General features: G+C 44.0%; 1 protein-coding gene across 2 annotated transcripts in view; it reads right to left on the minus strand.

Moving 5' to 3' along the window:
* PLCB1 (phospholipase C beta 1) overlaps positions 1-13,175 on the minus strand; it is a 703,903-nt gene that overhangs the window by 596,924 nt on the left and 93,804 nt on the right. The gene's annotated exons all lie outside the window — the stretch shown is intronic.

Below are 13,175 nucleotides of genomic sequence, written 5' to 3' on the forward strand. Positions count from 1 at the left end.
GAGGATAGAGATGAGTGTTTACCAAATGAAAAACTTAGCCTGGTGTTTATGTAACCACTTGAGCCCCCTTCACACATTATTCATGTGACGGAGCTGCACCACTAGCTTGGCCAACATCTTGTGCTTCTCTGGCCCATGGACATGTGAATAGAGGACGCTTACATGTGTACACTCTGCCCGCGCATAGGCTTCCGCACAATCTGAAATCCTGAACTACTGGGGTTCCTCTTCACATAGGCTTCCCCTATTCAGACATCCAAACACAATGTGTGGATGTCAGTGGTGGTTGAGCAGGGGAAGCCGCATGACATCAGCAGTGGGGCCAGTGAAGCCCTCCTGCTGCCCCTACTACATGCCAAGCCTTCATTCAGGAGGATAACATGAGAAGGGGGCTAGGTTGAGCCAATTTACTGCTCAATCTATCTTGGAGGAAGCATACGTTTACCACATGTCAGATGCAAATTTGTGACAAAGTGTGTAAGTAAACTGTCATCTGTGGCAAAAGCAGGTAAGGAATAAATGCCACACACCTAGAAGAGGCACAGATGGCTTATTTAATAGCCAAACATTATTTCTGTAGATGTATGATCATTTTAATTTTCTCGTTTTTGCAGACATTTACCACCTCAGTAAGAACTAAGCCTAAATTACATGGAACTATATTACAACAAGGCAACCTGACTTAGAGGGTAACACAGGCATTCCCTTGTGAACCTCTGCCTTTACAGAACTTCCAAGAGCATTTCAGACATTTGAGTAATTGGTGCAATCGTATTAGCTAAGTGACTATCATGTGATCAATATATAATTCTAGCTTTAATGTTGAATCTCAGACTTAATTGTCTGAACTAAATGGACTGGCATGGTGCAAAATCGACTACTAAGTACATCAACCTCAGCACTGAACAGCTCTCTAGCCACATCAACTACAAAATTTCAAATTTCATTTGTTTCCACTAGAAGGAAGAAATTAAACAGTGAATGCTCCAAGTGCTAAATGCCAGCTGCATCTACTGTAAAGGGAAAATAAATAAGCAGGTAACCTAAAACATGAATACCTACCATAACTTATTAAAGTCATTAGATATACAACATGCACTACTTACAAATGACCTGAACTAAGTGGTTCAAAATGCTGCAATCTTTGCTTATGAAAGAAAAAAGATTTGGTATACATTACACCATTTTTCTTTCCATCAAGAAATCCAGCACTTAGACAGCCTAACTTCATTTTAGGAAACCTCAGTTAAATTTGAAACTGACCAAAAAAAGGTAAAATTAGGAGTTCCCGTTTCAAATTGAGACAGGGTAACAAGAGTTCAAGTTGCATCTGTTTGCAGGTCTTGGTGGTAACCCAGCTGTACTACTGTGCCATCTGAAACTACTTCAGAAAGAGTAAGGTGCTCAGGAATCCTGTCATACTGAAGGCATAATGGCTAAGGTATGCATAATGTACTATGTATGCACAAAGACTAAAGAGATGCAGCAAGCCAATATAATAAGATTGTATCTGCTCTGCTTATTAAAGGAAGGATAAAAAGCAGGATGCTCTTGGACTATAAGTAAAAGTAGTCTCCCCTCAGGCCTGGCATACACGTGAGGCAAATGAGGTAGCTGAAAATACTGTACCATTGTCTGCAAGGAGAAGCCTAACACAGCAGAAACCAGTTCCAATAAGACAGGGGTACAGAGGTACCCCAAATGCACTTCATTGCAGAATTTACACACAGACCTACAAGGTAGTCCTCCCACGACATTATTGTCTACAGTCACCTGCATAACATCACCAAATCTCAGCCTCTTACCACTTATCATTTTCTTTCTGGAAACAAAAACACACCTGGGGCATAAAATGTCCCCAGAATCTACTGATTCTGCTGTTGGGGTGTCCTTATATCCCCCAAACCATGCAACATTGGGGGGGGGATAAAATGTCCCCATGGTTTTTCCAAAGAAAACTGGTCTAGGGAAGCAGGCTTAAGTACTCTGGGTGTCAGCAGATTGGCAAACACCATGGGATTTTATTGGAGAACATTTACTTCACCAGAGGCAGATTTGTCACGGGGCTAGTAAAATACCCCACAAGACCAAAAAAAAATATTAATTCTTAGTAGGGATGTCATGGGAGTCCAAGAGGGGGATGGAGTTTGGAGTACTCCCCCCCCCCGGCTTGGCCTCCCAGACCCTGTTCGCCAAGCTGACACACGCTTACCAGGCCATTCGCCAAGCACCACATGGTCTGTGAGCACCTGGCGGCCACCCATCCTCTCGCCAAGCCTCCATTATGCAAAACAAAATTAAAAAATGGCAGCTTGGGTTTTCCATAAAAGTAATATTACATAAAAGTAATGTTCCAAAGCCTCATGTAACACAGAGTGGTAGGCGGTAGTGATGCAACTGAAACTCTCCCCACGACCTGAGTTCGATCCCAGCGGAAGCCAGGTCTCAGGTAGCTGGCTCAGGTTGACTCAGCCCTCCATCCTTCCGAGGTCGGTAAAATGAGTACCCAGATTGCTGGAGGAAAGGTAGTTAGGACTGGGGAAGGCAATGGCAAACCACCCCACTATACAGTCTGCCAGGAAAACCCCGAGGAAAAACAGCGTCCCTCTAGAGGTCAGTAATGGTGCTTGCACAAGAGGAACCTTTCCTTCATGAACTTGAGCATACTCCAGGAGAGAGTGGAGGACAGGAAGGCCTGGCGTGCTATGGTCCATGGGGTCACGAAGAGTCAGACACGACTTAACGACTGAACAACAACAATGTTCCATAGGGCAGCAGCTATTTACGCAACATTACTTTTATGGAAAAACCCAAGCCACCATTTTCACGCAAAGTGGTGGCTCACTAAGGGGACGGGCAGCCACTGGGCTGTTCAGCAGCTTGCACAGCATGGTGAGCAGGGGCGGGGGATGGCTCAGCAAATGGCCACTGCAGGCAGACGGAGGTGAGTCCGTCCATCCCTAGTTCTTAGTAATAAAGTTTTATCTAAAATTTTACTGTGACAGTTTATAACACTTTTCTAACATTGAGTTTAAAACATACTTCTTTTGACACCACAGATAACATAACTGTTTGTGGGGCATTTTACCACCCCAGGATACACTGGAAAATGGCTTGGGGTAGTAAAATGTTCCCACACATGTTTGTTGCTTTTGGTTCTATAGGGAGCTTTTCTTATATAGGGGCATTCAAAAATGGCATAGGCCTGTTGTAATCTGGAGTGGGCCAGTCTATTCTCCCATCTCAGGATTCTACCTCAGCATTATGTTGCATGAGTAGAGGAGGCCTAAGATACAAGACTTGGTGGAGTGAGAAGGAAGCTACCACATCTGTGTGGACAATACCAGGCTGAGCTTGTCTCCCGCATGGAGAAACTTCCAAACAGCAGACACAGGCAGTTGAAGGGAAATAGTCTGAAATTAAATCTTCACCCTGAGATATTGCTTGTTTTGTGCTTGAACAACTATTATGGAGCATTTCTGCCGTCAGTATTCAGTTCCCTTCCATCATTTAAGAAGTTGTTTACTCATCTAAGTCTAAAGTCCTTCTGGCAACTTACCATGAAGCAACTAATTTTAGTTTATTGTTTCCCTATGGTTGAGGTGCTCAAGCTCAAGATAATAACTGTGTGTGCATGCTTATGGAAGAGCAGCCTGAAGGGATAGAAACCAACCATGGGTAACAATAAGTAAAGTGGTACAACAACTCCTCTTTCTGCCTTCACATGATTGTTTAAGCGTTTTAGAATATACATTAGGAAACAGATGCTTTCCTTACCTGCGGGCACACATTTTTCCAAAATGGATTTATCAAGTCACACTAGTAAGCAACAACCAGGTATGGAAGACTGAGGTCTACTCAAAGAGGACACTACAGAATCAGTGGGCAGAATCCATTGCCACCCTTGTTTGTGCACATGGCCAGCCCTGCCAATTCCAGTCTGCAAGCAGCTCCTACCACTTCCGGAACGGCAATTTACCACTTCTGGAGGCAAGCCAAAATGAGCAGGAATGCTTGTTTCTGGAAGGGAGCAAGTTGGCGGAGCTTGCAAAAGGGAGCTCCGCTGATGTGCCCCCTTCCAGAAATGAGTGTTTCTGCTTGTTTGGGGGCTTGCCTCCAGAAGTGCTAAATTGTCATTCCGCAAGTGATTGGGGCCGCTTGCAGACCGGAATTGGTGGGGCTGGCGACATGTGGACCAGAACCTGCAGCCAGCTCTGCTAGCAGATAGGCAGCATTGGATTCTGCCCAGTTCCCCCAAACAGTAGGGCCCACAGAGAATGACATCCAGAACCTCAAGCTTAGAAGGGGATGGCATCAGGGCATGGCAGGTCTCAGTCGAGCAGTGAAATCTTTTTGAATGAAGTGTCTGTGAGGCACTGGTGTGGAAACCCTGCATGACAACTTGAAGAGCTGCACAACGAGACATGTTACAAGACAAGAGCAGTGTGGAGAAGACACCCTAGGAATACTTGTACTAGCCAATTCCACATGCTGAGTGGAATGATTACACTGAACTTCAGTAGCATAAAGCTACTTGCATGGGTAGCATAAAGGGCATTTCCAGCTAAGGCAGGGAAAGTCTCCTGTCTGAAGCCCTAAAGAGCTACGGCCAATAGACAATACTGTGCTAGATGGACCAAAGGTTTGGCTTGATATAAAACCAGCTTTCTATTAGGGATGGCGGAGAATTTCTCCCCAAATCTTCGGGGGACCGAGCACCAACGCATTCGGCCCCCCAAAATCGGCGGTGAAATTCTCCGCCACCCCCGGGGATGGGACTTACTTTTGGCGAATGTCCCTCCCGGCGGCGGGTCCCGGCAGCGGTTCGTCAGCCTTTCGTCAGGGGCGGGGGCGGCAGCCAGTCTTCTGACCGGCTGCCACCGCCGCCATTACAAAGTGTAAAAAAAAAAAAAAAAACGTGATAGGCTACGTAACAATTAACGTAGCCTATCACGGCTAGATTTCCAAAGTCAGCCGTGATAGGCTACGTAAATCGTTATGTAGCCTATCATGGGTGACTTTGAAAAAAAAAAGCGTGTACGCAAATGGCGGCGGCCTATGGGTGCCGCCATTTGCATTCCTTATTTGGTCCTGGTAGTCTACATAAAGGTTTACGTAGACTACCGGGACCAAATAAGGAATGCAAATGGCGGCACCCATATGCCGCCACCATTTGCATACGCGCTTTTTTTTTTCCCCCAAAGTCACCCGTGATAGGCTACGTAATGATTAACGTAGCCTATCACGGCTGACTTTGGAAAGCTAGCCGTGATAGGCTACGTTAATCGTTACGTAGCCTATCACGGGGTTGGGTTTTCTGTTGTTTTTTTACACTTTGTTTCGCGGCCGGGGAGATGGGGTGCTTCTCCCCGGCCTGAATTTCGGCCGGGCGAGGCGGGACAGCTCCCCCCCTCGCCTGAACTTCGGGGGGAGAAGCGAAGCGCCTCCCCCCCACCGCGAAGCACCCCTGCGAAAAGGTAAGTGACTTTCGTACATCCCTACTTTCTATACTTCCTACTCAGCTTTAGAGTTATGTGGGCTTAGGGGTTAATTACGTTACATGCAAAACCCATGTGCCTGAGTCCTGGAGCCATTTAAAAATGTGAAAAGACTCTTCAGGAGGAGGTAATTTAGAGCACAGAAGAGAGGGGGGAGGGAGAGGAGCAATTTAACCCTTTCCTTGCTTGCTATTTCTCCACTCCAAAATTGCACGCTGCAGCTAAACTGCTTTCCTTCCGCCACCCCTAAAGGCTAAAAAAATGTATGTGCTCCTACTGGAAGCCCCTCTGACTTCAGTTCATGGAGCTGCTCTGCTGTTACAGAGAGCCTGGCCACACAGCTTCGTGCTGAGGGTAACTGGGAGAGCTAAATTTGATTATTTAGTCTTTTAGCTCTGCTGTTTTAAATCTGTATTTTAAATTTCTGCATTGCTGCTAGGTTTTATTCTGGTTGTACTTTTATATTGTAGTTTTAAGCTTTCATATTTTATATTGTTTTATGTTGTACCTTGTGGTTTTAATTGTTGTGAACCGCCCAGAGAGATTTGGCTGTTGGGCAGTATAGAAATTAAATGACTAAATAAAGTACTTCAGCCTGAGTTTTGCTGAAAGATGTTAGAGCCCCTCGATGGAAAGACATTCGCCACACAAGCAGCACACTTGCTGCTTATGGGCAGTATCCAACTGTGTCATTACATTAGCATAAATGATGTTGCGCTGGCGAAAAATAGGTACTGAACTATGTGCAGGAGAGGGATCCAACTAAAGTTACATTTTCACAAGCATGGTTGTGCAAGCAGTTTTGCATTATGCTTGTGCTACCTGTTGTGCATTCTTGCTTGTGTAACCAGTTACACAACTGCTTGCATCTATTTTGCAACCCCCATGTTGTGCAATGTGTTGCACAGGCAGTAGTGCAACTGCTTTGTACCCGATGTGCAAACTGTTGTGCAACCGTTTGAGCAACTGCTTGCACAGCCAGTTGCGCAAGAATAATGGGCACCTGCTTGCACAACAGAAAGGTTCAGCGGTGCTCCGCTGGTGCTATTTGAGTTTGCAGAATGTCGCAGCTGGATACTGCCCAAGGGCAAGGCCTAAGAAACACATGACAACTTGTTAAGCCACAGTCTCCTATCTAAGATGCTGAAAGTCCTCACTGTAGCTCATTACCACTCCCAAGAGAAACTTGGTCCATTTCAGACAAATCTTCGATCTCTCAGCCAGAGAGCAAACTAACCTCTGTCAGAGGACAAGCATGATGCTGCATTCTGTAAAGGTGATGGCCAAATTGCTGCTTTCTGTAAGGAAAGCAGTACCCTTCTTTTGGAATGTATCCAGATGGCCTCATACAGCCATGTGGCTTTTGCAAACCAATTAAAGCATTAGGTTACATTTTAAACTAGACAAAGAACATTAGGGGTGAGTCATCACATGCAGAGAGATTAGTGGCTGACTACATGGGGCTAACAGCACATATAATATGGTGTTAGCCCCCTTGTAGTCCCATGTAACAGCCGCATGCTGTTAATACATGTGTGCCTGTAGACAGATTGCCACAGCCCACTTCCTATCCACACCTGAACCTCTCTACCTTCTCCAAACATATTTATTTACTTCATTTGGACATTTAATATCTCACTCTTCAACACAAGTTCCCAGAGCAGCTTCCAATCCAAAGATATGAAAACAACAAGTTAAAATTAGCAGGAATATCTAACAAACCAAAAATATCCAAGTTTAAATTCAAGTTTCAAAAAAGATCTGGATAAGCCTGTGAGAAACAAAGGGCCACATCCAATGTTATTCCTACATAGAGTTGACCTATTAAAATAGACTTGTTAGACTATCACTGGATACCACCCAAAATTCAGTTGCAGCCTTCAAATGCCTGCCGAGCTCCTGCTTTTGAAGTGTGCATTCTCGGGAGCTGAACTGCAAATAAGAATTTGAGCACCCATGTAAGTAGTAATGTTGCCAAACTTCATAATTTCTTGGGATATGAACCATAAGCCTGCCTTGCTTCATGAATTCCTGCTCTGGACAGACCAGAACAGATGGAGGTAGGGTACCCACCCCATTGCTCCCCCCAGGGAGCTCCACTACCCACAGCACCCTCCAAAACTATTCCTGCAGCCTCTTTATACCCTGCCCCTTAGGACCTAATGAAGCCAGGTGCTCTATTAGATTCTATGAGGGAGAATAGAAAGGAGGTTTAGGGGCAAATTCTGAGGGGGGGGGTGAGGTACCCAGCCACATAAAGTGATGACTGGAGACTGGGCATCCCACCTCCACCCTCAGAATTGATTCCTGTAGCTTCTTTACCCTCCCCCATAGGACCTAACAGTGGAGACAGAGGAAGGAGCATTCTCCCCTGGCTCAGATCAAAATCCAAGCTGAGGTAGATTTTGGTGGCTTGTAAAAATGTGCCTCAGTTTTGAAACTGGTTCCTGACTATGGTTTGGCAACATTCAGTGACATCTCTAGAACGGATTCATGAAGTTTACAAAGGACAAGCTGGGCTTATGCCCACATTCAAAAACATTAAATTTAAGTTTTTATTTTATACATAGTATTTAATCCCCCCGCCGCCGTCCTTCAAGCTTCAACCTAAGGCATCTGTGCAACACAGAAGCTCTTATTAAGCAGTTTGAACACTAGATGGTCCTAATAATAACTATGGCAACTGGTTCCTGTTAAGTTCATCTCCCTGGGACACAGCTCCAAAAGTTACTGCTTGAAATAGGCTGGGGTTGCACAAAAGTATGACCTTAGTGCTAGAAAACATGTACACACACCAGCTTTGCTACCTTTCCTCTCCACCCTCACCTCCTTTTGGCCTTCTTCAGTCATTTTATTATGACAAGGGAGTCTGCATGCAAATGACTCCATTATTTTTAATGGCTTGCTTTTTGGAGAGATGGCAAGTGAAACACAAGATTATGACAGCCACCTCCAACTTGCACAGAACGAAAGGACTTCATCGGCTGTATTTGCAATATAAGCAATGACTCCCTGCTCCCCAACTAAGAGTCTAAGTTAAAACTCCCATAAAATCCATTGAGATTCATTTTATGTAGAGTGATGCCAGCTTAGCTCTTTCTATACTTAAAATATGTGTTGCAAAACAAAAATGAGCTCACTTTCGAAAAACTTGCTATCTCATTAGGTGTCCAATATTTGCTTATTCGCATATAAAGTGGGGGGAGTCTAATTTTTATGAAAGGCACATGCAGGTGAGGGGAGAGGATTTCTTACCAATCCTTACCTCCCTGTGCTCCATCCTTGCAGGCACTTTTCTCCTAGCCCAGCTCCAACACCTGAAGTGAGCTAGGTGGGGGAGAAAAGTCCTTGACACAATGCATAACAGCGAGGCAAGTTAGGGGCAGGTTCAGTTCCCCTCACTTACATGCCCCTTGCAGATCTACCATCCCTATGTTATACAAGAACATGTAGGGGAGACACTGAACAAATGTGGCTGCCCCTTTACATCTACAGATTGCCCTAAGAGCCCGTGCAATGTAGTGGTTGTAGTGTGAGTTTTAGACCAAGGTGATCCCTGGATCACCATGAAGCTTACTGGTTGGCATAGTGCCATAGCTGTTCACACAACACATTAAACCACACTCAGTGGTTGAGTAGGGGGTGTTTTGAACCGTTGTTAGTTTGTTGAACTGTGGGTTATCGTGTTGTCTGAATGCAGCCAGGCTGGCTTGTTAACCATGCAGCATGGCTTATTTTTCTCGAACAAGCCACCTTGAGAACCCATGGTTTGCTGTTGGGTTGTTCAGGGTGGTTAACAAGCCGCCCTGGCTGCATTCAGACAAAACAATAACCCATCCCGCAGAAAATGTGCTGCGTTCAGACAACACACTAACCCACGGTTCAACAAACAACCCACGGTTCAAAACAACCCACACTCAACCACCGAGTGTGGGTTAGCATGTTGTGTGATTAGCCCCTTTACCTAAGCAGATTGTGAGGAGGATAAAATTTGATTGCTCCATGTACACTTTATCCAAAAAGAGTTTGCTGTGTTCTCACTTGAACAAGGTTCACCATATTTCTTTACGAGGCTCTTACTCAAATTAAGTGTTGAAGCTTTCTTTAGCTTCAGCACATTTAGTCAGAACTCTGCAAGAAATTTTGAAATATCAGTTTAACCAAGCAAAACCCAGCTGCATATCATGTCAAAGCAGGGCAGGCTATTTGGTCAGCAAAATTCCACCTTTGAGACCAGATCACTCAAAATACTGGGTCGAAATACTCACATTGCACAACATTTTTTGTATTCAATTCCAATTAACAAATGTGGGTTTAATTTCAGTGGCCACTTTCTTTTACAATGAAGAGTACAATCAGTCCAGTTTATAAACTGGGGGGAAAGAAAACCCATTCATGGTAGGGTTACTTACAGGGTGCTATGAATGTAAGGAATGATAATAAAACTTAGCATTTTTATAGCAATGCTGACTGTTCAAAGTGCTTCATGTCCATCACCTTGCTGTAATCCTGCAAGTTAGGTCATGATTATTATCTGTATGTTGCAGATATGGTGGGCGGAGACTGAAAGAGTGAACAGATTGCTCACAGCCTTTCCCAAAGTTAGGGCCCCAGATGTTGTTGGACTACAGCTCCCATTGGTTCTGCTGAGCTGGAGATTATGCGAGTTATAGTCCAATGACCACTGGGGACCCAAGTTTGGGAAAGGAAAATGACCTAGTGAGTTGATGGTAGAGGTGAGAGTTGAACAGGTACTTCTGTTCTGTAGCTCAGTCTCTTAGCCACTATAATATACCAGATCAAGAGGTATTCTTTTTGCTGCAGTACCCCAAATCATACACTATTTAAAAAATTGCTAGGTTATTTTTCTATGAATACTGTTTTCCCCACGAATTATGACTTGAGGCCAAATAGCATCATTGGTTGCTTTAGGCATTTGCTAAGTTTTTTGAAAAGTGTAATTAACGGACAGTTTGCCAAGACACAACATGGAAAGCAAGAAATTATTCCATTGGTTCACCTGATCTTTGCATTCTAGAATATTTGTTCCTTAAATTTGTCCAATAAATTTACATGATGTGAGAGCCAAATGGATCCAGAATCACATAGTGAACATGTTAACATAATGGATTCATATTGTCAGGGTGGAAACTGAGCCAATAGGACCCCAGAGCAGTTCTGATTCTGAGGAGGAACAGCAATCCGTGAGAGAGGAGCGCGCTCATCCCTCACAGGCACAGCAGCTGGCAGAGATTCCTCCTGCCAGCGTTCCTGGGATAGATAGTGACCCTGGCAGTGAGAGAGCGCTGGAGGGGGGCTTGCTGGACACTCGGTGCAGACGCAGGGAGCAGCGACAGATGGAGGGTGCGGAAAGGAGGCGTAGTGCTCGTTTGGCGCGCAAGCAACGGTCGCATCCCAAGGACCCAAGGGAAAGAGGGAGGATCTCTCCCTAGCCCATATGTTCAGGGTCTTCCCGTGATTCTCCTTCAAACGGGGACCAACTGCCTTACCTGGAGCTTAGGCTACTCTGCTAACTTTCCCCAGTGCTGTTCCTTGCTTAGTCGCTGGTGATTAGCATCTGAAAGAGTCATTAAGTTGTAAATGGAATAAAGCCTTGAAAAGAATCCTTTTCGTCTGTGTCTTGAGTTGGCTATTGGAGGGGACTGTAAGAGGCAGCTAGCTAGGGTGCTCCTGACACATATAACCAATCAGATTGATGTCAGTGAGGGCAAACAAAGCTATGTTGCTAGCACTTTTTTTCCAGCCTCTTTTCTCTACACTAATGTCCATACATTTTTTTAAAAGCTGCATGCTGATGTGCATAATACCTGGATTTTGATTTTAAAAAATCAACAACAACAACAATAATGTCCTTGGAATTCACAGCTTTTTGAATATCCCCCACCACTGAAAGTGGGGGTCCCATATTAAAAGGCAAGAAAATGTTCATCAAACTTGACCCAACAGTTTGGCTTAGCATTCATTGAGATGGTGTCAATTAGGAGAACCAGGGAACATCCTACCCTTGCAATCTTATTACATGAACAGGAAATTAATGTGTAAGTTATTTGGTGCCTGACCTAAGCGGACAGTTGTATAAACTCAGTGGATGTGCAAAACTGTCCCTATATCTTGGATATCTCCACCTTACCGAAAAGTACCACTGAGTACTTCCTTGCTTGTTACCTTCTGGACTTATACTCTCCATATTCTTCCAAGGTATATACCAAAGATCAGATCTAATATAAAATGGGAAGTGGGCATCTCCAAGCATACAATCAGTGATTTGCTTGTAGAGGCCCAGAATACACAGTGTTTTCCAGCAGTATCTTCTATAACTCCCCCACCCCATCCCCAAAGAACTCAACAAAATGTCTTTCTCAGACATGTGTTGGAGAATCCTTTTAAAGGATCGCAACTTAATCAGAGTTCTGTGGGTTTTCAAGAGATGTAGTTTTCAGTCTAATTATACAGACATGTTTCTCATCCTCCATGCATTTGTAAGCTTATGTCAGTGCTGACACATTTCTTTGTTATGCAATTGGGCTGCAGGATGTGCATTACTAGGACACCTACATAAATATTAAATTGGGACACTAATCTTATTTCTGCTGCAGTCTATTTCCTGAAGACAGAAGATGAGGTTGTGTGTGTGTGTGTGTGTTTTAGGAGAGAGCCTTCTTTAAGTGCAAGAGAAGGGTTTTGAAACATTAATTCTGATTTGCCACCAGCTGACATTCCCAAAGGAAATGAGTTATAATGTTAATGCTACTGCTCAACTGTTATATATCCTAAGGTTTCAGGGAAGGTTACTGCTATGCATTTTGCCCACCTCACCTACACAGAATCAACTCAAAGACCACTAAGTGAAAGACCAAGTATTATCTCTACAGTATTGGTCTGCGTAATTAATGGCAGCCAAATATAGGGAATTGGTCACTGTGACAGCTAAAACTTAGCCCATCTAATTGCCAAATTGCCACTATGCCCAATTAGAAGCTAGCTATTCGGTTACCATAAATTGCCTAAGCCACAAAGCCTCTTCCTAGTAGTTGAAGCCACACAAGTTGAAGCCAGAAGCACCAGTCAATCAGGTTAGCTAATTTCATCCCTATAGGAGGTACATGCCTGAGCAATATTGGTAATGTTTTGTACCAAGAAAGCCAAATTTTCAAGCATTTGCACCACTTACACTGGCATCCTCTAATTCTTGCTTTCAAGACCACTACAAGTCCTTGCCTTCCTCTGGTTCACCCTACCCAAGATATGGCTCACAAGCTTACAAGTTTCCCTCTGCATTAAGTAGTAACTACGCCTTTTAGCAAGACAATGTTGACGTTTCCAGGATGTTACTTTTTTATGTATTTGGTGCTGTGGCCACTCTGAGCCTACACGATAAAATGGGCTACACTAATTCAGCCAAACAAAAGTAATTGGCCATAACTATTTAAATATTAATTGGATGATGATGACTATTGCGCTGATTTTTTTTTAATTGCTGGTACTTATTAATGGTTAATTTTGTTTGAGAGGGCTTTTGCCCTTAAAGGCAGCCTATAAATATTTGTAAATAAATAATAAAGAAAATAATTCTGTTTCAGGTAAACCCAGTATCCCCATTTAACATGTTGTTCAGCCCTTCTGGGATATTCAGTGGCGTCCCTTGTCTTCTACCAT

This window comes from Heloderma suspectum, chromosome 1 (assembly GCF_057233095.1).
Source record: "Heloderma suspectum isolate Gila_16-S chromosome 1, 16-S_ref, whole genome shotgun sequence".
In the NCBI taxonomy this organism is placed as follows: Eukaryota; Metazoa; Chordata; class Lepidosauria; order Squamata; family Helodermatidae; genus Heloderma; species Heloderma suspectum.